This window comes from Amblyraja radiata, chromosome 3, assembly GCF_010909765.2.
Source record: "Amblyraja radiata isolate CabotCenter1 chromosome 3, sAmbRad1.1.pri, whole genome shotgun sequence".
NCBI lineage: Eukaryota > Metazoa > Chordata > Chondrichthyes > Rajiformes > Rajidae > Amblyraja > Amblyraja radiata.
In genome coordinates this window covers 32,818,947-32,842,478 of record NC_045958.1, presented here as the reverse complement: position 1 = coordinate 32,842,478, position 23,532 = coordinate 32,818,947, and the positions used below count along the sequence as shown (strand labels likewise).

Genomic DNA, 23,532 nt, shown 5'->3' with positions numbered 1-23,532 from the left:
TCAAACTAACAGGTCTATAATTGCTAGGTTTACTCTTAGACCCCTTTTTAAACAATGGAACAATCATGCGCAGTACGCCAATCCTCCAGCACTATTCCCGTTTCTAATGACATTTGAAATATTTCTGCCATAGCCCCTGCTATTTCTACACTAACTTCCATCAATGTCCTAGGGAATATCCTGTCCGGACCTGGAGACTTATCCACTTTTATATTTCTCAAAAGTGTCAGTACTTCCTCTTCTTTGATCCTCATAGTTTCCATAGCTACTCTACTTGTTTCCCTTACCTCACATAATTCAATATCCTTCTCCTTGGTGAATACCGAAGAAAAGAAACTGTTCAATATCTCCCCCATCTCTTTTGGCTCTGCAGATAGTTGGCCACTCTGACTCTCTAATGGACCAATTTTATCCCTCGTTATCCTTTTGCTATTAATATAGCGGTAGAAACCCTTCGGATTTACTTTTACCTTACTTGCCAAAGCAACCTCATATCTTCTTTTAGCTTTTCTAATTTCTTTCTTAAGATTCTTTTAACATTCTTTATACTCCTCAAGCACCTCATTTACTCCATGCTGCCTATAACTATTGTAGATCTCCCTCTTTTTCCGATCCAAGTGTCCAATTTCCCTTGAAAACCATGGCTCTTTACAATTTTTACGATTTCCTTTCACCCGAACAGGGACATAAAGATTCTGTACTCTTAAAATTTCACCTTTAAATGTACTCCATTTCTCTTCCACATCTTTCCCATAAAACAAACTGTCCCAATTTACTCCTTTTAAATCCTTTTGCATCTCCTCAAAGTTAGCCTTTCTCCAATCAAAAATTTCAACCCTAGGTCCAGTTTTGTCCCTCTCCATAATTATATTGAAACTAATGGTATTGTGATCACTGGACCCGAACTGTTCCTCAACGCATACCTCTGCCACCTGACCCATCTCATTTCCTAACAGGAGGTCCAGTACCACCCCTTCTCTAGTAGGTACTTCTATGTATTGTTGCAAAAAACTATCCTGCACACATTTTACAATAGACTTCAGCTGCCGCTAGCACAACGAGTCTCTTTAAAAATAAATTGGATAGTTATATGGATGGGAAAGGAATGGAGGGTTATGGTCTGAGCGCAGGTATATGGGACTAGGGGAGACTATGTGTTCGGCACGGACTAGAGGGGTCGAGATGGCCTGTTTCCGTGCTGTAATTGTTATATGTTATATGTTATATGTTGTGATTAACTTTCTGTGACAAGTAAAACTGGGCACCTTAAACGTTGCCATTTTGGAGGCAGTTCTTTGATGAGCTCAAAAATGTGATTTTTGTGAGGCGGTTGTGGGAGAATAAAATCTAGACCACATTAAAAAGGAATGGTATACATGTTAGGAGATGAAAGTCTAGATAAAAGAAAATTCTGTATGTAGCATCTTTGGTAGCACAAGCACTGTTTCAGACATGTATTATAAGGAATGATCAAGCTTTTACTTCCAATAGCTCCAATAATTACTCTGAATTTTGTTGCTAATCCATGGAAGCCTTACACTGCCATCATTCCACTAATTACTATTTGAACATATTTCCAGATATATTTCAACATGCTTCCACAAATAGAAGCATCCTTACATTTCCTTTTAAGAAACCCATTAAGATCAATAAAAGGCCAAACTAATCTTGTTTTACTTCTTCATATATGTTCATTTCAGTCTGTGAGCAAAATTAAGGATAATAGTAATAATAGAAGAAACATTTGTCTCCGCTTTATCTCATCAATTTAGTCACGTACTTTCTCATTTCTATTAATACCGAAGAAAATATAGCTCGATATCAAGGAGACTCGTTATTAGCTTGAAAAGAAAAACGGAAATTATGTTAGAGTTTGATAGGGTACTGGCCATTAATTAACATGTAATTTCAAGTAACTTTGATATGTCATAAAAAGTTTCTTCTGAAATGTTAGCACATGAAGCTCTGATTTAAGATTCAGCCTTTTTCATCTTTTCTTCCCTCAACATTCCTCCCTAGGCACTTACTACAGAGGTTAGATGGCTTTCACTACTGATTTAATCATGATACCAAAATAGCTGCATGATAAAAGTTTTATGGAAATTTTTGTTGCAAAGCAATCAATCATTTTTCTTGCAGATGCACAGCTAGAGCCCCTGTGCCTCAAAGACTTTTGTCGAGCTTACTTGTTAAATTAGCAGTGATCAAAGTCTAAAACATTTATCATGCTTATTAGTGAATAAACCTAGCAGCAGGTATCCCAAGTGAGGAAACTAGTCCTCGTTTCCTTCAAGAATGAATTGGAAATTATCCAATATTCTTACAGACATCAGTCATTGAATAAGTTAAAGGCAATTGTCATGAAACAGCTGTTGTAACGTGGGGATTCTTTTGAGTGGACTTTGTAATTTTTCTTACCTTTTCTTAAAAATGCTTTATTTTACATGAAAAAAATCTGATTTTCTGAACTGTTGAAAGAAAAACTGTCCTTGTCACAAAAAATTCTTGCAGCAAAGACACTCAGTAGTCTGATGGCTGGGTTATTTTATTTCCAGGAACAGAATTTTTTCAAGGAACAAGTAAAGAAGGAACGGTAGGAATATTAATAATTACAGTGATTAACTGTACAGCAACAAGGCAACAAATGAGATATTACATATAACTAGATGTTGAAATGGTTATTTGTAAGACAAGTTTTGTGCAGCTGGAAACCAGGGGCATAAATTGAGAAGCTTCGAATCTTCATGCTGATTTTTGAATATCACAACCTGGACTGAATGGGGATGGTTAATTTGTCTTCAGAGCTGTAGGACAATAAAACCAGTATACAGGTGTCCCTCAACCAATTAGATGGCATGGCTTTTCTTTTGTATTCATTTTGTACATTCCCACAAATCTATCTACATGCACAGCACAAGTACAGTGGATACTTTGCAATGCTATAATCCATCAATAGTTGCTTTAATGACAGAAGAATCAAACTTTGCGGCACAGTTGAGCAATGATTTTGTCCGTAGTCTGTATTCAAGCATACTAATGACTATTGGGAAAAAAGACTTGGTTCACAGTTCATCTGCTAAGCATCACAGGCTTTACAGTTTGCCAAGCCAGTCTGCCTTTGGCAGATTTCTAACCTTCAAATTATGCTGACTGGCAGGGTTTAAAGCAACTTCACAAATTCTTTTTATATGCAAATCTCTCCTTCTGCCTTTTCTAATGATGCATCAGCAGCAGTTAAAGGAAATAGGAAATTGATTTTAAACATAAAAAACATGGTTAATTAGAATGAAATGTCTTGAACTGCTACAACTTAAAGCACGGAATAAATTTAATCAATGATAAACTATACTGTTGAGAGTATGAAAATGATTTTAAAGGAACACAATTAAGGTGACTTTAAACCGAAATATCTGAGATAGGAAATCTCCATACTACAGATTGATATCACAGTCTTAATGCATCTCACTTCCATTTGATGTTACTAGGCTTTCAGACTCATAAAAGTAGCTGTATTTCAATATCCACAAGCAAAATAGTGCAGGTGCTGGAAATCTGAAGTAAAACAGAATATACTTGAAATAGAGATCGTATGTCTTTGACATGAAACATAAACATGTTCTCTCCCCATAGCTCTATTTTTTTCTTTTTGCGATATATACTGACTGACTTGGTGATCATTTCCATCAATTTCTTTTTTTATGATAAGATTTTAAAAATCTACGTGAGAGGTTGTGTCTCACAAATATGATTGATTTTTTTTTTTAAACATGAGCAAAAAGGTTTATGAAGGCAGAGCTGTAGATGTTGTGTACATGGATTTTAGTAAGGCGTTCGACAAGGTGCCGTGTGGTAGGCTGCTCTGGAAGGTTAGATCTCATGTGATCCAAGGAGAGATAGCTGAATGGATAGCAAATTGGCTCCATGGAAGGAAGCAGAGGGTGATGGTGGAAGGTTGCTTCTCAGAATGGAGGCCTGTGATGAGTGGTGTGCCACAGGGTTCGGTGTTGGGCCCGTTACTGTTTGTCATCTACATCAATGATTTGGATGAGAACATACAGGGCAAGATTAGCAAGTTTGCTGATGATACAAAAGTTTGTGGTTTTGCAGATAGTGAAGATGGTTGTGAACGATTGCAGCAGGATCTGGATCGATTGGCCAGGTGGATAGAGGAATGTTTGATGGAATTTAATACCAAGAAGTGTGATTTTGGGATGTCGAACAAGGGCAGGACCTACACAGTAAATGGTAGGACTCTGGGTAGTGTTTTAGAGCGGAGGGATCTAGGAGTACAGGTGCATGGTTCCTCGAAGGTCGAGTCGCAGGTATATATATGGTGGTCAAATTGGCTTTTGACACTTTGGCCTTCATCAGTCAGAGTATTGAGTGTAGAGGTTGGGAGATCATGTTGCAGTTGTATAAGATGTTGGTGAGACTGCAATTAGAATATTGTGTTCAGTTCTGGGCACCATATTATAGGAAAGATATTGTCAAGCTTGAAAGGGTTCAGAAAAGATTTACCTGGATGTTGCCAGTACTAGAGGGTGGGTGAATGTGAATGTATTATCTTGTAGGTATTTTGGAAACAATGTCTTAAAGGTACACCTACAAGCGGTTTTGATATAATTATAAAAAACAAAGTTTAGGACGTGTCTGAACGTAAATCAGTCTTAAAATTATGGGATGCATTAAAAAAGCATATTTAATGCTTAGGATAAATACATTCAAGAAGGGAAAAAGTTAAAGGTTGGAAAATCTAATAAAAATGTCAATGTGCAAAGAGGGTCCAATAAGGTAAAAAGAAAGCTTATATAAGACACAGAATTTAATAGATCAGAATGTCTGGAAGATTATAAGAAGTGCAGAAATTATTTTGAAAGGGGACTTATCACAGTCAAGAGAGCGTTCGATAAAAGTATTGGCAAGTACATTTGTAAATAATATTGGCAAGTAAATTAAAAAAAAACCTCCAAAAATTTGGTAGGAAATGTTTTATACCCTTGATCTGAAACATCAAGGATATAAAACAACAAAAACTGCAGCCTATGTACCAAAGGGGCTGGAGATACAGTGCTGAGCATTTTACTTCCATCATATAAACCCAGCTAGACTATATTTGAAATAAATTGAACAGTTCTAATTATTGCACCTATTATATTGATATAATGGAGCGAGTGCAGCACAGACAAATCAGAATCTTACCGAAAATCCAAGTGGTAACTTATTATACTATTATTATTTTATTTCTATATGCATTTTCAGTATCTGGATGTCACTGACAAGCCAGGATTTATTGACTACCCTTGAGAAGGTTGTGGTGAGCTATCTCTTGAACCATTGTAATCCTTCTGCAGGTACTCACAATGCTTTTCCAGGATTTACACTCAATGAAAAACTGGCCAGGTATTTCAAAATCACGATGGTGCACAACTTTGAGGAGAAGCAAGTTCCCATCCACTTGTCTGTGGAATTCTCTGCCTCAGAGGGCGGTGGAGGCAGGTTCTCTAGATGCTTTCAAGAGAGAGCTAGATAGGGCTCTTAAAAATAGCAGAGTCAGGGGATATGGGGAGAAGGCAGGAACAGGGTACTGATTGGGGATGATCAGCCATGATCACATGGAATGGTGCTGGCTCGAAGGGCCGAATGGCCTACTCCTGCACCTATTGTCTATTGTCTATTGCTGCTGTTGTTCCTCTTGAAAAACCTAGCCACTTATTCCCTGGACCACAGAAGTTTAAAATGTTATTCAATGGAGGTTTTAGAACATTTAAAACAATTGAAGATGGACACAAAATGCTAGAGTAACCCAGCGGGACAGGTAATAATAATAATAATAATAATACATTTTATTTATGGGCGCCTTTCAAGAGTCTCAAGGACACCTTACAAAAATTTAGCAGGTAGAGGAAAAACATGTAAGGGGAATGAAATAAATAGTAGAGACATGACTAGTACACAAAGTAAAGACAGAATTCAATACAAAACACAATATGAGGCAATTAATGCACAGATGAAAAGGGAGGGGGACGTGGGGCTAAGGATAGGCAGAGGTGAAGAGATGGGTCTTGAGGCGGGACTGGAAGATGGTGAGGGACACGGAATTGCGGATCAGTTGGGGGAGGGAGTTCCAGAGCCTGGGAGCTGCCCTGGAGAAGGCTCTGTCCCCAAAACTGCGGAGGTTGGACTTGTGGATGGAGAGGAGACCGGCTGATGTGGATCTGAGGGACCGTGAGGGTTGGTAGGGGGAGAGGAGGTCAGTGAGATATGGGGGGGGCAGATGGTGGAGGGCTTTGCAGGCAGCACTTCAGGATAGAAGGAATGGTTGATTTTTCAGGTCGCCTGTCCCACTGAGTTACTCCAACATTTTGTGTCTATCTTCGGTGTATACCAGCATCCACAGTTCCTCCCTACACATTTAAATCAATAGATTCGGTGATAGAGAAAAAAAATTGTTTGACTGCCTTGAAAATTTGGGTTATCCTTAAAATCAGGATATTCAGTGGATAGGATACATGTCTTCCTAAAAAGCATCACCCACTAGAATAATAAATAACTGCAGATCTGATATTTTGTGAGACATTTTGTGAGACGAGGACATAAAGGGATATAGAGCCAAAGCAAGTGGAGGTACAATACAGATCAGTCATTTTACTGGATAAGGAACAGACTTATTCTCCTTTTGTAGGTGAGTGCTCCATTTTAAATATGGTTCAGGATTTCTATTTTCCTACCAGTGTTACATAGAAACATAGAAAATAGGTGCAGGTGGAGACAATTTGGCCCTTCAAGCCAGCACCGCCATTCATTGTTTTCACGGCTGATCATCCACAATCAGTAACGCTTGCCTGCCTTCCCCTCATATCCATTGATTCCGCTAGCCCTTAGAGCTCTATCAAACTCTCTTTTAAATTCATCCAGTGAATTGGCATCTATTGCCTTCTGTGGCAGAGAATTCCACAAATTCACAACTAAGTGACGTTTTTTTTAATCTCATCTCAGTTGTAAATGGCCTCCCTGTATTCTTAGACTGTGGCCTCTGGTCCTGGACTCCCCCATCATTGGGAAATAAATTCCTGCATCTAGCTTGTTCAGGCATTTTATACTTTTATACTAGATTAAGTGGGGCCCGTTGGGTCCAAGGTCCACATGGGAGGGCTGGTCCCCCAACGCAATATTCCACTTCTCCACCAATTCCAACACATTGCTGGCTAACAAATCATTTATTGCAAGCACATTAAGGGTTGACAAATCATCATTCTTTGCAAGCACATTGCTGGCTAACAAATCATTTATTGCAAGCACAATAAGGGTTAACCACATAAAGCACATAACCACATAAAGCACATAAAGGGTAGACTTACAGTTCAGTGGATCACAGCAGAGTTGTGGCCTCTCCTTCGCGATATTTCAGAGTGATTGACTCACGTCCAGGCATCCAGGGTGTTATAGTCCTGCCCTCCCCCCGGAATGGGCGTTACCTTCATCATGGTGATTGACAGGCGAGCGGACCAATCAGCTGATCTCAAAAAATTTAAATACTACTTTTTTTTTTCATTGATCGGAAAAATCCTCGGGGCTGCATCAGCGGAGGAGGACTGTAAGTACAATGGCCAAAAATCATAGTGATATAGGGTAGCATTTTTTTCTAAAATCAATATACAGCGCAGACAGGAAGTGATCAGGATGAGTTATATAGATGTTTCTATAAGAAACCCTCTCATCCTTCTAAATTCCAGTGAATACAAGCCCAGTCTTTCCAATCTTTCCTCATATGATAGTCCCACTATCCCGGGGATTAACCTCGTGAACCTACGCTGCATTGTCTCAATAGCAAGGATGTCCTTCCTCAAATTAGGAGACCAAAACTGCACACAATACTCCAGATGTAGTCTCACCAGGGTTCTGTACTACTGCTGAAGGACCTGTTTACTCCTATACACAAATCCTCTCGTTATGAAGGCCAACATGCCATTAGCTTTCTTCACTGCCAGCTGTACCTGCATGTTTACTTTCAGTGACTGATGGGCAAGGACACCCAGGTCTTATTGCACTTCCCTTTTTCCTAATCCTGCACCATTGAGATAATATTCTGCCTCCTTGTTCTTGCCGCCAAAGTGAATAACCTCACATTATACTGCATCTGCCATGCATCTGCCCACTCACTCAACCTGTCCAAGTCACCCTGCAACATCCTCGCATCCTCTTTGCAGTTCACTGCTACCCAGCTTTGTGTTATCTGCAAATTTGCTAGTGTTACTTTTAATTCCATCATCTAAATCATTAATATATATTGGAAATAGTTGTGGCCCCAGCACTGAGCCTTGTGGCACACCACTCGCCACTGCCTGCAATTCTGACAGGGACCCATTTATTCCAACTCTTTGTTTCCTGTCTGCCAAAGGTTGGATATAATAGGTGGGTTACACCCTACCCACAATACCATGTGCTCTAATTTTGCACACTAATCTCCTGTGTGGAACCTTATCAAAGGCTTTCTGAAAGTCGAGATACACTACATCCACTGGCTCTCCTTCATCCATTTTACTTGTCACATCCTCAAAAAATTCCAGAAGATTAGTCAAGCAGGATTTCCCCTTCATAAATCTATGCTGACTTGGACCAATCCTTTTACTGCTATCCAAATGCACCATCATTACTTCTTTAATAATTGACTCCAGCATCTTCCCCACCACCAATGTCAGGCTAATTGGTCGAAATTTCCCCATTTTCTCTCTTGCTCCTTTCTTGAAAAGTGAGATAATATTAGATACACTGAATCTACAGAACGTTGGAAAATGATCCACTATTTCTAGAGCCCTGGGATGCTCCTTGAGTACCTTGGGATGCAGATCATCAGGCCCTGGGGATTTATCAGCCTTCAGTTCCATCAGTCTACCCATACTATTTCTTGCCTAATGCAAATTTATTTTAGTTCCTCTGTCTCCCCAAATTCTCTGTCCTCTAATACATTTATGAGATTGTTTGTGTCTTCCTTAGTTAAGACAGAACCAAAGTACCTGTTCAACTCTTCTGCAATTGCCTTGTTCCCCATAATAATTTCACCTGTTTCTGCCTTCAAGGGACCACATTTGTCTTTACTAATCTTTTTCTCTTAACATACCTAAAACAGCTTTTACCATCCTTCTTTATATTCTTGGCCAGCTTACCCTCGTACTTCATCTTTTCACCCCACCTTGCCCTTTTTGTTACCTTCTGTTGTCCTTTGAAAGTTTCCCAACCCTCTGGCTTCCCGCTACTCTTTGCTTTGTTATACACCTTTTCTTTTAGCTTTATTCCATCCCTAACTTCCCTTGTCAGCCACGCTAGCCTCTTACTCCCCTTAGAGTCTTTCTCCCTCTTAAAATGAAATGGTCCTGCATCTTCTGGATTATGCCCAGAAACTCCTGCCATTGCTGTTCCATTATCATTCCTGCTAGGATCCTTTTCCAGTCGACCTTGGCCAGCTCCTCTCTCATGCCTTCATAGTCCCCTTTGTTCAACTGCAACACTGACACTTATGATTTAACCATCTCCCTCACAAATTGCAGTTTAAAACTTATCATATTGATAGAATTTGATAGAATTTATTTGCCACACAACTAGGGTCGGTGGAATTTGGGTTGTCAGCAGCAGTACAATAATAAAGAACACACAACCACAATAAAAATGTAACACAAACATCCACCACAGCATTCATCACTGTAGTGGAAGGCACAGAACTTGGCCAGACCTCCTTCATTTTCCCCCGTGGTCGGGACCTCCACCCTCCGCAGCCGTTGTTGCGGGCGTCCAGATGGTAAGGGACAAAGTCAAAGTCAAGGTAAGTCCAGGATCGGCTCTTCCCCACCGGAGACCGCGGCTTCAGGCTGGTGTAGGCCGCAGGCCGGCGGTCGAAGATTTAAGGTTCCCGCCGCGCCGCACCCAGAAGCACCGCAGACCGCAGGGCCGGTGGTCGAAGCTCCCCTCCAGGGGTGATGGTAAGTCCATGCCGGGCCCGCGGTAGAAGTTGGCCGCGGGCCGGCAGTGATGGCTTCTTCTTCCCCCGGGTCCCCCACGAGGGATCCCGGGCTGTAGACGCCGCGCCAGCTGGAGCTGTGCAGACCGCGGCTTCAGGCTGCCGGCTGCCCCGGGCCAGCGAAACGGAGCGCTTCCCTCCAGCGAGCCCCAGCGAGGGCTCACCCGCTCCACGCCGAGAGTCCACGCTGCGCCCGCTGCTGAAGCCCCGGGCGCGTCTCCGGGAAAGGCCGCGCCGATCCTTGCTGTTAGGCCACGGGGGAGGCGACCTGGAAAAAGTCGCCTCTCCGTGGAGGAGGCGGCCGAAACGGTTTCCCCCTTACCACCCCCACACAAAACACACCGAGAAACATCAAAAACATACTTTAAAACATACTAAAAAAATTAAAAAAGTTGAAAAAACTAACGCGCTGCTGACAGGCTGCTGCCACTGCAGCGCCCCCTATCTCCCTAATTATGGTCACTACCTCCTAGCGGTTCCTTTACCTTGAGTTCCCTTATTAAATCACAGGTCTGCATTCCTGAACTGGATAACCTTTCTGCATCTGTCCAATGGTATCCATGGTCCCTGTATTTGAATACAGCACCTGGTCCTCTGGCTCTATATATATTAAAATATATAAAAGTTGCTGCAACCAAGTGAAATAGAAAGAAACTGGAATATACTGTACTTAAGGATAGTTAATAACACATTATGTGTTATAATAAAACTAAATGGGGAGGTGATGGGGAGAAGGGAGGAGAATGGGGTTATGAGGGAGAAATAGATCAGCCATGGTTGAATGGTGGAGTAGACTTGATGGGCCGAATGGCATAATTCTACTCCTATTCCTTATGACTTTAAAGGAGTGTATCCGAATAAAACAAGGCTGCATTGCTTAACTATTGGCAGACAGTAGACAATAAACAATAGACAATAGGTGCAGGAGCAGGCCATTTGGCCCTTTGAGCCAGCACCGCCATTCAATGTGATCATGGCTGATCATCCACAATCAGTACCCCGTTCCTGCCTTCTCCCCATATCCCCTGACTCCGTTATCTTAAGAGCCCTATCTAGCTCTCTCTTGAAAGCATCCAGAGAACCTGCATCCATCTCTGAGGCAGAGAATTCCACAGCCTCACCACTCTCAATGAGCAAAAGTGTTTCCTCGTCTCCATTCTAAATGGCTTACTTCTTATTCTTAAACTGTGGCCCTTGGTTCTGGACTCCGCCAAAATTGGGATCATGTTTCCTGCCTCTGACGTGTCCAAGCCCTTAACAATCTTATATGTTTCAATGAGATCTTCCTCTCATCCTTCTAAACTCCAGAGTACAAGCCCAGCTGCTCCATTCTCTCAGCATATGACAGTCCCGCCATCCCAGGAATTAACCTTGTAAACCTACGCTGCACTCCCTCAATAGCAAGAATGTCCTTCCTCAAATTAGGGGACCAAAACTGCGCACAATACTCCAGGTGTGGTCTCACTAGGGCTCAGTACAACTGTAGAAGGACCTCTTTGCTCCTATATTCGATTCCTTTTGTAATAAAGGCCAACATGCCAATCGCTTTCTTCACTGCCTGCTCTAACTGCATGCTTACTTTCATGGACTGATGTACAAGGACCTCCAGATCCCGTTGTAATTCCCCTTTTCCCAACTTGACGCCATTTAGATAGTAATCTGCCTTCCTGTTTTTGCTACCAAAGTGGATAACCTCACATTTATCCGCAGTAAACTTCATCTGCCCACTCCCCCAACCTGTCCAAGTCACCCTGCATTGTCACAGCATCCTCCTCACAGTTCACACTGCCACCCAGCTTTGTGTCATCTGCAAATTTGCTAATGTTACTTTGAATCCCTTCATCCAAATCATTGATGTGTATTGTAAATAGCTGCGGTCCCGGCACCGAGCCTTGCGGTACCTCACTAGTCACTGCCTGCCATTGTGAAGGGGACCCGTTAATCCCTACTCTTTGTTTCCTGTCTGCCGACCACTTCTCTATCCATGTCAGCACTCTACCCCCAATACCATGTGCCGTAATTTTGCCCACTAATCTCCTATGTGGACATGACTTGAGAATTAAGGGACAGAAGTTTAGCGGTAACATGAGGGGGAACTTCTTTACTCAGAGAGTGGTGGCTGTGTGGAATGAGCTTCCAGTGAAGGTGGTGGAGGCAGGTTCGTTTTTATCATTTAAAAATAAATTGGATAGTTATATGGACGGGAAAGGAATGGAGGGTTATGGTCTGAGCGCAGGTATATGGGACTAGGGGAGAATACGTGTTCGGCACGGACTAGAAGGGTCGAGATGGCCTGTTTCCGTGCTGTAATTGTTATATGGTTATATGTGGGACCTTATCAAATGCTTTCTGAACGTCCAGGTACACTACATCCACTGGCTCTCCCTTGTCCATTTTCCTAGTTACATCTTCAAAAAATTCCAGAAGATTAGTCAAGCATGATTACCCTTTCGTAAATCCATGCTGACTCGGACCGATCCTGTTACTGCTATCCAAATGTGCGGCTATCTCATCTTTTATAATTGACTCCAGCATCTTCCCCACCACCGATGTCAGGCTAACTGGTCTATAATTCCCCGTTTTCTCTCTCCAGCCTTTCTTAAAAAGTGAGCGGTATCTTTTAGTTGAAAGTATAAAAAGATCTCTGCCTGACAACAATTTTTACATGTACTGGAAAATGCATTGACACCAAACCAGGACCTAGGAAGAAAGAATATTAAAAATCATGCTTAAAAAAGTATTCCAGGAAAAGGCCTGGCATTCTGCTTGATGTAACTATATACCTCATCTAGACTGACACTTTAGCACGGTCCTGAGGGAGTGGCATATTATTGCAGGTGCAATCTTTGGGATGTAATAAAATGAGGTCTCGCCTGAACTTTCAGTTGAATATATAATGTGGCTGATACAATTCAGAGGATCAAAGAAAAACAATATGTTAACAGCTATTCAATGACTGAGATGCACATTGGGACTATACATTATATGTGAGATTATATATAAGTTATTGCTTGTATTTAACTATCATTGTTGATTAAGTCTAAATATTTGAAGCTAGCATTGTGCCTTTTGTGCAATTATCTTACACTTCTGTTTACACAAATTATTTTCCGGTGAACAGTTATATTCTAATGTGGCATTTGCATTAATTCTGTGATCTAAATCTGAAAATGGCAATCTATACATTGACAGAACACCAAGGTAGGATTTTGGGAAATCTTCCAGGATAAGAGATAAATAATTCAATGACATCACAAGCTCATTGATGTTGTTGTCAAAGGCAAATTAAATTGAGATGAGATTTCAATGACATTTGTCAAAGTGTAACATGAGTATTCTGTGAAAAGTTCAGGACAACTGCTGGATAAGAAAAGGACCGATCCCTTGTGTACAAATTTACAAAAGCTTTCTGTCTTTTATTCCAATTCCCATCACAAAATCCTCCCTCCCATGCTCAAGATATTATCACTGCTGTAAACCTAGGACATCTGCTGTTCTTCTTTCTGTGAAATGTGTTTCCTCAAGTAGAGAAACTCTGTTTCAGCTGCAGTGAAGTCAATTTTTTTCTCACTTACGTGGAACTTTATTGAATTAAGCAAATGTAGGAGTTGCTTTTAAGATGGTGTGTTTAAGAAAGAACTGCAGATGCTGGAAAAATCGAAGGTAGACAAAAAAGCTGGAGAAACTCAGTGGGTGGTGATGGTGTGGTTGGTTTAAAAAGTGTCTTTTTCATCACAAAGTTAAAGCTTTTTCATAATAATCAGGTATTTCCAGAATGATGCCCCGTTAGTGGATATTAGCTACAGGGACATATTAGGCTGCAGATCATTTTCTCTGGAATGCCAGAGGTTGCGGGAAGACCTGACAGAAGTATACAAAATTATGAAAGGCATAGATAGGGTAGACGGTCAGAAACGTTTTCCCAGGATGAAATAATTGTATACTAGAGGACATTGCTTTCAGGTGAGAGGCACAGTTTGAAGCTGATGTGTGGGGAAGGTTTTTTACACAGAGGGTGCTGAGTGAATGGAATGCTGGGCTGTGGTTGAGGTAGATATGATAGCGATGTTTAACAAACTTATAGCATATGGATATGTGAGGATTGGATGGATATGGATTATGTGCAGACAGATATGATTTGTTCTTGGTATTATGTTCGGCACAGATATTGTCGGCCGAAGGGCATATTCCTGTGTTGCAGTGTTCTATGTTCTATTTTCTAATTCCTTTTCAGTATGATATTGATATTTCATGTTTACTATAGACTTCTATTGAAGTACCTCAAATGACTCTCTCTCTGTGACTTAGAAACAGGCAGAGTTTCCTGTATAAATGTGAATTGGGATGCAGTGGGGGCAAAAGCAATAGCATGCAAGCTTCGTGTTGACAAAAAAAACATAACACAGTCATAAACCCATTTATTAAGCTAACAGGATGTGGACTGCTCTTGGAAGGAACATTTAAAACAACATTTATCTGTAATATCATTAAGCTGTTTGTCATTTCACTTTTCAAATTTTCCTGGAGATTATCTTTTCCTGAATTTTTCTTTTTTTCTCAGACACCTTCAGCCAGAATGGGGCATAGGGGAGTAGCCATCTTGGTCACTTAATCGGACTGCATGAAAAAGGGGCAGTAGGTGAGCTGCAGCAAGAGGCAAGTCTGCCATTAGAAGCAGGTGGTGAATGTCTTAATTACACTCAGAGAGAAAGGTGCTCAAAAATGTTATGCCTTTAGGGCCTGTCCCACGAGCATGCGACTCCATGCGGCTAGCGCGACCTAAAGGGCCTGTCCCACAAGCATGCGACTCCATGCGACAAGCGCGACCTAACGTGGTCGCTTGAGCCGTACGGCCTCGCGGGGCCGGTCCCATTTCGATCGCCGGAGCCGTATGGAGTTGTACAGAGCTGGTCCCGACATCGCGTGGGGATCCGAAAAACTGACCGTGTTCAAAAATTCCACGCGGCAACGGCCTGCCGGCCCGCAGCCACCTCGACACCGTACGTCACGCGTGAACTTCCCGCGGATTTCGCTCGAACTTCATGTCACTCACTCGACCTCTGTGCGGCCCCCGCTTCTGGTTTGGTCGCGCTTGCCGCATGCTGTCGCATGCTCGTGGGACAGGCCCCTTAGGTCGCGCTTACCGCATGCAGGTCGCATGTTCGTGGGACAGGCCCTTTAAGAGATACAGCATGGCAACATGCCCTTCAGCCCACCGAGTCTGCGACAACCAATGATTACCCTGTACACCAGCACTATTTACAATTTTATTAAAGCCAAATAACCTAGAAACCTGCATATCTTTGGAATGTGGGAGAAAACCAGAGCACCTGGAGAAAACCCACACGGGCACAGGAAGAATGTACAAACTGCATACAGACACATGAGTCATGTGATAAACGTATAATTCTGATATTGTCATCACATATGACTGGAATGTTTAATGACATTTATTATTTCAATAAAACACCAATACGTAGAAAGAAACATGGTTCAGCTACATGTATATTGTACGTGGCAAAGGAACCATTCAGGAAAACAGATCTTTGGCCCTTTCTAGAGCTTTAGCAGGAAGATGTAGATTCAGCCCTGTCCATCACACAGACCAGATTTCCCACCATTTACTCCATCTATACTTCATGCGGCCTCAGGAAAGCAGCTAACATAATTTAAGACCTGTCCTACCCTGTTCATTCATTCTTCTCACTGCTCCCGTCTGGTGGAATGGAGAGATATTTCAAAGCATGCACCACCAGACTCAGGAACAGCTTCTTCCCTCTGTTATCAGGCTTCTGAACAATCCTTCCATAAGCTAGTTTACTGGCCGATTCACCTCTGCCCCATTGTGGACATTGGACTGTGTCTCTGGAACTGTTGCGCTACAATGCTGAGAACTATAATCTGAACTCTTCCCCTTTGCTCTATTTATTGTACGAGTTTGATTCAATTGTATTTATGTAGAGTAATATCTGATCCGACTGGTTAGCATTCATTTTTTGCTGTACCTCGGTATATGTTACAATAATAAACCTAAGCATAAACCTGAACCTAAACCTAGATGTTTTACAACACAGAATACGGGGTTATGAATTCTCACAAATCTCCATCATGGTATCACATCCTTAATTGTTCCGTCCTCTTGTACCTTATTAAAGATCGGAAAGAACCCTCTGTAAGTTAAAGTAGTGGATTTTCTACTATTGAATATTTTTACAGACCCTGTTTTAAGAGAATGCATAATAAAACCAACCTGCCATGCACCTAGGTTTTGCCAGCTACTGACAACTCATCATAGCTGATTAGTGAGACCAGCATTTTATAGTTGTACTACTGCCGAAACCACGGCTGCTGTGCTCAATAAAATACATCTTTCACTGGAAATGCGAGACATTCAAGGTCAGTATATGACTTGCAGTAAGAAATTAGGTGGATCCAATACCAAATTTTACTTGAAAACAAGAAGAATAAATGTGACAGATGAAAAGTTTTGAACTGTGAAAGATGCCTCCTTAATTGCCATTTAACTGAAATCTAACAAGGAAAGAGCAATGTGCTGATGAAGCCATTAAATTTGACAAATGCAGCAAAAGCAAACGGTGCATCATTGAAATTGTGGAAAAAATAAAACAGACATAGAACATCCATACATTTTTTTGCATAGGGGTAAATATTATGTTATGAAAAAATGCATCACTGCTCAGCATTAATGTACAAATAATCTATGGTTTAAATGCAATGTCCAAAATATTAGTCACAAAACACATGATTGAACAGGAAATCATAGCCTCGCTGGGCTGCATCAAGTAGCTCGCTAAGATGACGTCTAGTGAAGTCTTTGAAAGTATCCTTGAAGTTAATAGAGGGCAAAAATAGATTATGATAGAAAACTGGCAGCTCTAAGGTGAGAGGAACAAAGTTTAAAGGAGATGTGCAGGGCAAGTCTTATTCCAAAAGTTTATTGGAGATGTGCGGGAAAAGTATTTTTACACAGCGAGTGGTGAGTGTCTGGAACACACTGACAAGAGTGATGGCAGATATGACTCGCATTTAAGAGGGTTTTGGATAGGCACGTGGATATGCAGGGAAAGGAGGCGAAAGGAGATTAGTTTAACTTGGCTTCATTTCCGGCACAAACATTGTGGGCCAAAGGACCAGTTCTTGTGTTGTACTAATCTTTGTTTTATGTTCTGAAACAAAATGCAGTGGCTTCTATGGATATATAAAAAGGAAGTGGGTTGCAATGGAAAGCGTGGAACCTCCTAGAGAGTGATACCGAATTAATAACAGAAACAAGAAAATAACAGATAAGATACAGAATTTTTCATGATGGATGATACAGAAAATATCCTACAGATTTGTGATGTAATGAATTCAAATACTGTGGCAGAACTTGTAACAGTCACTATTGTGAGGGACAAGGCATTGGACAACCAATGACACTAAAGACAGATAGGTTTTCAAGCCCGATGACCTGTACCCAAATATTTTACAGGTAGCAGCTGTAGAGATACTGGAGCCATTGGGTAAGGTTCTTCAAAACTCATTGTTCCAGGAAGGTACCTACAGACTGGTAAAATGTAAATGTATCTGTACTGTTGAAGGCACCAAGCAGGTAATGATATGATTGAGAGCTTAACATCTGTTGGTAGATGCAGAAGCCAAGAGAGTCATGTGTGTTTTATTGTCATATGTCCCAAAACCAAGCAATGACATTATTATTTGCAGCAGCCCAACAGATAAGCAAACATAGTTCTCAGTAGATACCATAATAAACACCAAAAAGAAGTTCAATAAATTAAAAAAAACATTATATAGTGCAAAAATAAAAACAAACCCGAAGTCCCTAGTGCAATAAAGACAGTTCATAGTTTGGTGTTTAGTTGAATTCGTAGATGGCTGTTGGGAAGAAGCTTTTCCTGAATCTGGACATTACAGTTTTCAGGCTCCTGGAGTATGTTGTTTTCCCGATGGCAGGAATGAAAAGCGAGCATAATCAGGGTAGTTTGGATCGTTGATGATACTGGCTGCCTTTTTGAGGCAGCGCCTCCTGTAAATCCATTCGATGATTGGGAGGTCGGAACCAATGTGGACTGGACAATGCTGGAGCCTATAATCAAGGAAATCTATAATCCAGCTAGTTCATAATAGAAGCCTATTATAATGAAACCATATTTGCCAGAGCCCTTTGAAGACATAACAAGCAGAGTTCATACAGGGGAATTTCTTAATGTGGTTGTTGGGATTTTCAGAAAGTATTTATCAAGGAGCCACATAAAAGACTGATGTGAGGGATAATGTGTTAGCATGGTTTGAAGATTGGTAATCTTATCGAAAGAAACAGAATAAATGGGTCTTTTTCAGGCTGGATGGATGTAATGAATGCTTCAGTGATCAGTTCTGGTCCCTCAATTATTCACGACATATTAATAACTAGGAGGAAGGGGCAGAGAATAAGTCACCCAAGTTTGTTGATGACATGAAAATAGGTGTGAGGGCATATTGCAGCAAGCACAGTATATTAAGACTCTGCAACTGGATATCGATCGGGGTGTGGGTGACAATTTAACGCATATAATTTAATGTCAGAAAGTGTGAGATCTTGCACTTTAGGAAGATAAATTTAACAGTGGATCATTATCTCAAGGGAAAATGCTACAGATGAACAATATACAGAAGGATCCTGGTTTCTTTGAGCACGATTTGCAAAATGTTAGCAGGCAGATGTAGCAATTGGTTAGGGAGTCAAATGGCATATTGACCTTTACTGAGGAGGTTGTAGTATAAAAAATAGGAATTACTGTTACAATTGTTTAGGGTAATGCTAAGGTTAGAGGATAGATACTGAGATGCTTCCACAAGTAAGAGAATCTCAAATGATGGGACATAGTTACAAAATAAAGGGACAGTCAATGAAATCTGTCCCACAAAGAGTAGTGAATCTCTCACATTTTCTGTCCTGGGAAGTTGTGAAGGCTAGATCATTGAGTGTATTTAAAAGGATAGTAGACAATGTTTTGAAAGATTAGAGAATTAAGAGCCATGGGGAATTTCCACAAGAGAAAAATTAAAGTTTGGGCATATCAGCTGTGATTATATTAAACGGTGGGACAGGGTTGAGTGCACATATTTTCTTATGATCGTGTGTTTTTATTTTTGGTTGCTCATGTGAAATGGACAATGTAGCTGCAGTAGTGCATTGCTTTTGATGAAGTTCAATGAGTAGCAGCTGCTATATCACATGTTGGGAAGTTTTGGAGGATGAAATTTCACCCCAGTGTTTTATAATAGAGAAAAAAAAAATCCAATTTGTATCATTTGTATCATTGTATTATAGTCAAATTATGCCTTAACAGAAGAACAAAGCATTGGAAATAGATGGCAATAGGCTTATTTCTTTAGGACCTTTGATCTCTACTAGATTTGTCGTCCAGCTACCCTGATAAAGCAACAGAGTCAAAACAAAAAAAAACAACCTTCCAGCAAGACTGATTCCAGATGCTGGAGGAAATGACGTCGTCATTTTATGGAAATGAACCTGTTGCCGGGAATCAAAGCTAGGCAAACAAGGAGGATACAAAGTGCTGGAGTAACTCAGTGGGTCAGGCAAATATCTGGGGAGCACGGATAGGCAACATTTTGTGTTGGGACCCTCCTTCAGACTCATTGTAGTATGGGAAGAAAGCTGGAAGAGAGGAGGAGGTGGAACAAAGCCTGGCAAGTGATAGGTGGATACAGCTGAGGGGACGTTTTTATTGCCAGATGACTGGACAAAGGCTAGAGATGAAAAGATAAAACGTGTGAAAGATAAGGAGAGAATAGATGTGAAATGTAATGCCAGAATAATGAGAGGATAATGAGAATAATAAGGAGGAGGATTGGGAAAATAAGAAATAGATATGCGTGCGATGGGGTACAGGGAATTTGGGGGGGGGGGGGGGGCGGGGGGGTTAATAGGTCAATTCTATTGTGCTTTCCTGGTGTGTACATATTGTTGACCAATGGCACAAAGCATGTGCTTATTTTCCTTGCTATTTGAGGCACTTTTCATTTGTCTTTATTAAATTTGACCTGCCATAGGTTTCGTGCTGTCTCCTCTGATTTTGCTGTCCACTTTTATCTCTTCAAACAGCAAAGTGCCTTTCTTCCTATTAAGGTCTTGTTGTCTGTCTCATTCTCTCAGTATTGGCTTTCTCCTTTACACATTAAGGGTGTCCATTTAGAAGGGTTTCAGTTTGTAGCTTTCCTCTTTCCACAGAAAAAGTAATGGCTGCTAAAATAAAAAGAGAGTCCTTGTGGCACCTTTCAATATTGCTTCTATCAATTTTCCTCCAGTGGCAATAGAAGATGTTTGGGATTGTACTTATAGCAGATAGAAGGTGAATAAAGTTTTCAAAATGAAGGAAAGGACTGACTGAGCTAATAACTGCTGTGATAGAAATTTGTAAAGAAGCTTGTGATAAACTGTGAAAGAAATCCTGAGGATTCCGAGTAGGAAAACCTATTAAGGGGCTGTCCCACTTAGGCGACCTAATTGGCGAGTTTAGAAGAGTTTAGGAGAATTTGAAAAAATGACATGTTGAAGACCTCCTTCGACCTCCTTCGACCTCCTTCGACTATGTTGAAGACTAGCTTCAACTAGCTACGACCAGCTACGACTAACTTTGGGTAAATTGGACACCGAATAGTGGAGAGTGAGGACGACCTCCTTCGATCTCCTTCGACCCCCCTTCGACCTCCCTTCGTCTATGATGAAGACTATCTACGACTACCTTTGACTACTTTTAACTACCCTTGATTACCTACAACTAACATGCCGACCTACTCCGACCTACTATGACCTACTGCGTCTAAACCTACGAGTAAAAAATGTATTGATTTTTTCCATGGCAACCTTTTTTTACTCGCGGGCATTTTTTAACATATTGAAAAACACTCTGTGACCTAGCTGAGGCCTCGAGTAAGCGGAGACCACTCTCGAGTATGAAGGAAAATGGGGTTAACTGCTGACTGGGAAATGTGCGGATGCGCAGGAGTGGGCGCCGTCTGTGTATGCAGCCTGCCCGCAGTCCGTCTCTACACCTTTTTTAATTTTATTTTATTTTAAGTCCTGTTAAAAAATGTTAGTGGAGGTCTTCTATGTGGGGGGTGGGGGTGGGGAAGGGGGAAACTTTATTTCTTAGTCACCTACCTGGTCGGAGAAGCAGCATCCCTCCAAGCTGTTTCTTCGCCCCGTCCTCGCGGCCTACCATCGAGAATGGAGCGGCGTTTCCTGACGGGACCGGCCGGGACTACAGCTTCGGCGGCGGTGGCGCAGCGCTGGGATACCAACACGGAGCGGGCGATGCCTTACCGGGTCGCCGTGCGGTAAGCTCCGGAGCGCTGTGGCCGTCGATCCCAACATCGCGGAGCTGGGACTGCAGGACGTCTGGCCGCGGGCGGCGCTGGATTTGGAGCGCCGCAGAGCCAGGGTTCGAGTTCGTCCGGGGTCAGAGCTCCAACCGGCGCGGCCTGAGGACTACGAGTGCCCCGGTCTCCAGGGAGGAGGCAGCCGCTCCAGACTTTTCCAAGCCGCTGAGGAATGTTTCACCCGACGCCGAAGTTTCATCTTCACGGCAAGAGGGCCCTGAAAATCATCGGACTGGCTGCACGGCCACAAATGGGCCCCGACCTCGGGTGTTTCACAGAGGAAGAGGACTTAACTTTCTGGTGCCTTTCTCCACAGTGGAAATTTTTGATTCTGCTGTGGGGGGACGTTTGTGTTGAACTCTATAATGTGTTGTGTCCATTTTATTCATTTTTTTAACCTTTTTCTATGGTTTGTATTGAAACTTATTATTTAATTTATGTAAAGCACTTTGGTGTCAATGCGAGTTGACTTAAAACGTGCTATATAAATAAAACTTACTTACTTACTTACTTACTAAGGAGAGTTACGAAGACCTCCTACGACCTCGTGTCGACCATGCTGCGAGTATGAGTCGAGCGCAAAGTCGCCAGAACTCGCGGATTAGGTCGCCCAAGTGGGACAGGCCCTTTAGTTTACAAACTAATTAGTTTATAAACTAAACGATTTAAACAAGGAACTTAGAGTGCTTATTTTGATTCAGTTCAGTCTGAGTTCACTGCCAACAACAATTATACAATCTTAACCTTCAATATTTTAATTATTGATAAATTTAGCAGTTGCATTAAAATTCAAAACAGGTATCAATTAAGTGGGGTGGCGCAGTGCCGCAGCTTGTAGAGCTGTTGACTCACAGTTGCAGAGACCTCGGTTCAATCCTGACCTCGGGTGCTGTCTGTGTGGAGTCTGTTTGTTCACCTTGTGCCGGTGTGGGATTCCTCCAGGTGCTCCGGTTTCCTCCCGCATTCCTAAGACGTGCAGGTTTGCAGGTTACTTGGCCTCTGTAAGTTGCCCCTAGTGTGTAGGGAGTAGATAGGAAAGTGAAAGTCATAGAACTAGTGTGGACAGGATGGTTGCCGTAAACTCGGTGGGCTGAAAGGTCTGTTTCTATCCGTAAACTGAACAGGTGTTTAAACAGAGGTGGCCTCTACCCACCCTGCCCCCTGCTCCCCAACAGACTCTCCCCCTCAATCCCCCTGGTCCACTTCCACTGCCCTTTCTTTGTCGTGCCTGACCATCAAGGTTGAGCAATTGAGGGAAGGAGCTGAGCAGACTCTGCCCAGGCAAAGCTACCGGTCCCGATTGTGTCAGCCCTAGGGTGAGTACCCTAGAGGTGGCCCAGCCAGTTGTGCAGAGTACTCCAGCATATCTTCAACCTGAGCCTGAGCCTGGAGATGGTTCCTGTGATGTGGAAGGTTCCTGTCCCAAAGAGGACGTGCCCCAGCTCCTCCAGTGACTACAGACCAGTGGCGCTGATTTCACACATCACGAAGTCCCTAGGGAGGTTGGTGCACACTCACCTGCGTCCTCTGGTTAAACCCTATCTGGAACCTCTGCAGTTCGTTTACCAAACAAAGATGAGGGTTGAGGATGCCATCATCCACTTGCTTCATCGTTCCTGTGCTCACCTGAAGCATACTTCTCCATTGCATTGCTAGAGAAAAAACTGACAAAGATGCGGGTGAATTTTCCATTAGTTTCCTGGATCACCAACTACCTGACTGGACGATCACAATATGTCAGGCTACAGAACTGTGTCACGGACAAAGTGCTTCTGAATTTAAGAACCTTACTGACTGATGAGAGTTTAGGGTGCTACAATGGCTCATTAACAGAGTAAGTGACGTACACCTATTGCTGATAAATATCTACTTTAATTTCTTAGAAACGCATGTTATCAAGGTGAAGATTTTCTTTCCTTGATTTGTAAAGTTCATTAAAGATATTTATTTTGAAATCTCTGGCTTAACAGCTGCGGCCCACCTGCAGTCCGTCTGTTTTTTTTTTCTTTCTTTTTGTTCCTTTGTCATGTTTTAGTTAATTTTGTTTTAACTCAGACCTGACCTCCCCACCATCAAAGGGATCTACGAACGTTACTGCCTCAAAAGGGCAGCCA

The 23,532-nt window shown here is 41.9% G+C and overlaps 1 long non-coding RNA gene across 1 annotated transcript; it reads left to right on the top strand.

Annotated features, from left to right (window-relative positions):
- Positions 1–13,534: 13,534 nt before the first annotated feature.
- LOC116970654 lies at positions 13,535–23,150 on the top strand. The gene is made up of 3 exons (XR_004411235.1): positions 13,535–13,675; positions 14,574–14,651; positions 23,075–23,150. It is a non-coding gene; the product is annotated as an uncharacterized LOC116970654 (long non-coding RNA).
- Positions 23,151–23,532: the final 382 nt, after the last annotated feature.